Below are 5,431 nucleotides of genomic sequence, written 5' to 3' on the forward strand. Positions count from 1 at the left end.
ACCAATCGGAAATTTCCTTTTTTTTCCATGCCGAGAGAGAAAAAAGAGAGAGAGGGGAGAGGGGGGGAAAAAGAGGGGAGGGGAGAGAGAGGAGACGGGGAGAGAGAGAGAGAGAGAGAGAGAGAAGAGAGAAAGAGAGAGGAAAAAGACATTGGGTGAAAAAATATGGGGGTTTTTTCTAAAATTTTTCCCCAAACCTTTTTTTTTGTCTCGCGTGCAAGATGAAAGTACGACTACCCTTTTTTTCAAATTTTAATTCATTGGATAATATTCATAGAATTAAATTTGTAGGCATTGCAACCTTCTTTTTGCTGCATTTACTTAACTGGGGCGACATGAAAGCAACGTTTCGTTTGACGGAGGACATGATGACAAAATGCTTATTACTTTCAGATTAAATTTATAACATTTAAACAAACAACCTTTTATAGATTTTTTAAAATTTTTGCTATTAGTTCTAAAACAAAATTTTTCTATATTGATGTGCCTTAAAAATAGAAAACGTAAATAAACATTTTGGGGGGTTTTTGGCAATCTACGGGGCCCAGACATTTTTACATTTTTAACTAATGCACTTTTTTAAAATAGAAGTAGAGTAAAGTTGGTATGACTGCTGCATCACATTTTTTAGCTCCAAGGACAAATGAAAAGAAAATTAGTAAATGGAACATTCGCAATTTAAAAAAGACAGTTTACACATAAAACATTTTTTACAACAGATATTTTTGTAGTAGCGGTGATCTCATGCATTTTGGATTTTTTGAATAAGAAAAAAAAATTTAATTAGTAATAAAACAACAAAAAGGGGAAGATAGAAAGAGGCTATTGATAAATAGATAGCCCTTTAACCGAGGAAATACAGCGCAACGGAGAGAAATAAATGCGATTTCAACCTGCATACAAAGAGGGCAAAAGGGGAAACCCCCCCCTTTGGCCCAACGGCTGCGCCGTGGATTTCAAAAAAGAATTTTCCTTAAAACCTCAGGATATACAAAAAGAATCGTGTGGGTTTTTGGGGGCTTGCTTTTCCCATTGGGTAAGATGATTGCCCGGAAAACAGAGGTTTTACTTGTGGATGAATTTTACAAGAAGTTTCTTTTCACTGTTGTTTATTTTTAGGTTTCTTGTTTTATTTTCCAAGGTATTAGACATAGTAAAAGGGGATATTTTTTTTTATGAAAGAATTCGTTCATACATCAAGGGGAAATATGTTTTAATTTTTTAGTTTTATTTTTTTTTTCCAGGAAGAGATCAATCAAGGAACCATTTCCTATTTAAAACCCCTGGTCTTTTGGGATCGCGATTAAAAGGAAGATTATTTTAAAAAAGTTTGTAAACGTTTATTTTCATTTCACTTCCCCTTTCAGGTCTTTCCATTTTTTGATAAATATAAAGGAAAATATCGGTCTCTGTAAATGTCTGTTCCTCCTCGATTTTTCCATCTCTTTCCCTCTCCCACCCCTTTTCTCTCTCTCTCTCTCTCTCCCCTCTCTCTCTCTCTCTCTCTCTCTCTCTCTCTCTCTCTCTTCAAAAAAAAATATATATTTTATATATATTTTATATATATAGTATATATATATATATATATATATATATATATTTTTGTAGGGGGAAAAAGAGTGATACCCGTAAAAATTTGATATTTTGGGTATACACGTGGTGAATGATAAATTTATGTTACCTGATTATAGATGAAAATGAATATATAAAAACCCCTCGAAATTTAAACAAGCAGACAAAAAGTAAACAAAAAAGAGGATGCTTTTAAATCAAATTCCTTTATTTTCCTGTGAGTCCTAACCCCAGTTTTTCACAATTACATTTGAAAAGGGAATTTTATGTTTTTGAAGGATTTTTTTTAAAAAATATGAAATCTCACGCATCAGATACAGCAAACATTTGTTAATACAAAATCTAAACTTTTAACCTCAGGCTTCCCCCAAGTATGAGTGTGAATGAAGTAAATTATATGTAATGTTTTAATAACTCTTTTTCGAAGAAAATATTCTTGTAAAATTAAAGATTTGATATTTTTAATAAAAATAGCCACTGGTGTAGTTGGTCATTCACCATAGCACTTGATTGAAAAAGCAATGATTTCTTTTGTACTATTTAATTTTTTTTTGAGAAGTTATTTTTTTTTTTTTTTCCCGACAATTACAGATAACCAAGGGGAAGAAACAAATAGAGCACCCCTTAGCCAAAAACCCAAAAGGGAAAGTTTTTTCACTGAATTTTAAAAAATGAACAATGGGGAAAAAAAAGGGAATTTGGAAGTAATCAACAACCGAGAGAAAAACAAAAATTTAGGCAGGGAGACCAATGAAAATTTTTTTTTTCCACGGGCCCATCAAAAAAAAAAAAATAAAAAAAAAGGGGCAAAAAAATTTTTTTTTGTTTAAAATTTTACAAAATTTAAAAAACTTTTTTTTCAAAACCCCTCGGGCCCCCTTTTTCCCAAAAAGGGAAAAATTGATTTAGGTTTTGAATAAAAAAAAAAAAAAAAAAAAAAAAAAAAAAAAAAAAAAAAGGGGGGGGGGGGGGGGGGGGGTTAAATTTAAAGGGGGAAAAAAAATAAAGGGCCTTTTCCCAAAAAAAAAATTCGGGTAAAATTAAAAATTTGCAAAAAAAGGGGGGGAAGGGGGGGGAATAACAAGAAACCGAGAGAAAAAAAAAGTCCCAAAAAAAAAAAATTTCAGAAAAAAGGGAGGAAAAAGGGGAAAAGAAAAAAAAAAAAAAAAAATGAAAAAAAAAAAAAAAAAGGTTTTAAAATTAAAAAAAAAAATATAAAAGATGAAAAAAAATACATTTTTAAATTTTTTAAAGGGGTTATAATAAATTAAAAATAGAAAAAAAAAAAAAGTTTAAATAAAAATAAAAAAAAAAAAATAATAAATAAAAAAAATAAATGAAAAAAAATAAATATATAAAAAAAAAAAAAATAATAAGATAAAAATTTTAAATAAAAAAAAAAAAAAAAAAAATTTTAACAATGGAAAAGAAAAAAACAAAAACTAATCACTTTCAACACAAGAAAAAAAAAAATAAAAAATAAAATAAAAAAAAAAAACAAAATAAAAAAAAAAATTTAATAAAATTTTAAATATAAATATAAAAAAAAAAAAAAAAAAAAAAAAAAAAAAAAAAACAACACACACAAAAACACCACACACAAACCACACACACACACCACACACACACACACAAACACACACACAAAACAAAATTTTAAAAAATATTTTAAAATTATATATATATAAATATAAAAAATAAAAAAAACACACACACACACATACACACACCAAAACACACCACACACACCCCACACACACACACACACACACACACACCCAACACACCACACACACCACACAAAAAAATATTATATATAATATATATAATATATATTATATAAATATATATTTAAAAAACAATATATACATACCGAGGTGTGTTTTAACAAAATGGGAGTAGGTAAAAACCCGCTATCATTACCCCGTAGAGTAATAGGAATTCTTGCTTTAGATATAGTTTCACACTCCTTTTGTGGGGCTTTGGTATGGTTGCTTTATCAGGGAGGGTTTCTATTTTTCTCTATTAATGCTTTATCTCTATAATTACTGTATTGTTTAGTTTATTTTAAAAAATTTTATTTTCAAACATTTCAAAAACAAAAAAATACTTGTTTAAAATTGTATTAATTTATTATAAAATTTGTTTATCCTTTCAAATGCCATTTTTTTAAAAAAATTTTGAAAAGCAAAAAATTTAAATATTTTTATTTTTTGAAAAAAGAAAGGGAAACAAAATCAAACCAAAAACCTTATTATAGAAACAAAGAAAAGAAACTGCAGGCGTTTTCGAAAAAAAAAAAAAAAAAGAAAAAAAAAAGAAAAAAAAAAGATGAAATTTTGTGCACACTCGCGCCATCCCTTTGCTGCCGATGAACAATAATGACCCTGTCGTTTTGAAGGTAAAAGGCGTCAGTGCATGCAAATTAAACCCGATCGGTTTTTAGCCAATAATTGCTTCGCGGAGCCCGGGGGACCCCAGCTTCTCTTGGGGGGGGGGGGGGTGAAGACAAAAGGGGAAAAAAGGAAAAAATGGTTAGGATCACGGGTGAAGTCACGAGAGCACGAGGTTTGGGGGGAATTTTTTCCGTCTGCCCGGGAGATATGTGGTATTTTCCCCCCGTCTGGTTTCCCTCTTTGGATCATTTTTATTTTTTATTATTATTTTTTATTCATTATTTATTTTTAAGCTTATGAACGATAGAGCGAAATATGTTTAGTACCAACCCCTCGTAAAAATTTTAAAATAGAATGGGGAAAAATAATAATGACAATTTGAAAAGAAAATGATAACAAAATAATAATGGTAAAAATAATTATTAAAAAAGAAAGATGATAAGAAAAAAACAATTTAGAAAAGTAATAATAACAACAAACAACAAACAAGAACAACAAACAACAACAAAAACAAAATAATAATAATGAATAATAATGATAATAACAATAAAAATAATAATGATAAAAAAAAAACAATAAAATAATAAATAATAATAAAATAATAATAATAATGAAAAATAATAAAAAAAAAAAATAAAAAAAATGATGATGATAATATTAATATTAACAATAAAAAATAAAATAATAAGATGATGGTAATAGTGATAATGATAATAATGATAATAATAATAGTTTAATATTAATAATGATAATAATAATAACAGTAAACAAAAAAAAAAGGTAAATTTTTAATGATGATGAGGTTAAAAATAGCTGATGTTTTAAAAAAACAGTGATAGCAAAAGAAATAAATGGGACCAAATTTTTCCCTTGCCTCCAGTCGACAAATTTTTTCGTCTTTTGTAGCAAGGAGAATCCAAATCATTAAGTAGCATTACCCCTATAATATACTTTTGAGCCTTCATTCCTTATCACAAACCCCTTTTCAGGGGAAAAAAAAGCCGCAAAGACACGCACAAACACACAACACACAAACACACACACCAAAAACCCACACAACACCAACACAACACCACCACACAACACACACACACAAAAACACACCCAACCCAACCCCCCCACAACACACACACAACACAAACCCCACACACAAACAACACACAAAAACACACAACACATACATACACCCAGCACGGTTTCACCCTTTTTCCCCCACACCTGATTTTATTTCTGTCTCATCGATTAATGAAATAGATTTTAATCACTATACCCGAACTCCACTGAAATTCTCCAGCACCTTTTCCCTTGCAAAAAATAGAATATCTTTGCATTTTTTATGCGTACCTTAAAAAGAGAGAAGGGGGAGAGAGGGGGAAAGGGGGGGAGAGGGGGATTGGGGGGGGAGGGGGGGGGAGAGAGAGAAGAAAGAAAGGGGAAAAGGGGAGGGGGAGGGGGGAGGAGGG

Source organism: Penaeus monodon, chromosome 1 (genome assembly GCF_015228065.2).
Source record: "Penaeus monodon isolate SGIC_2016 chromosome 1, NSTDA_Pmon_1, whole genome shotgun sequence".
In the NCBI taxonomy this organism is placed as follows: Eukaryota; Metazoa; Arthropoda; class Malacostraca; order Decapoda; family Penaeidae; genus Penaeus; species Penaeus monodon.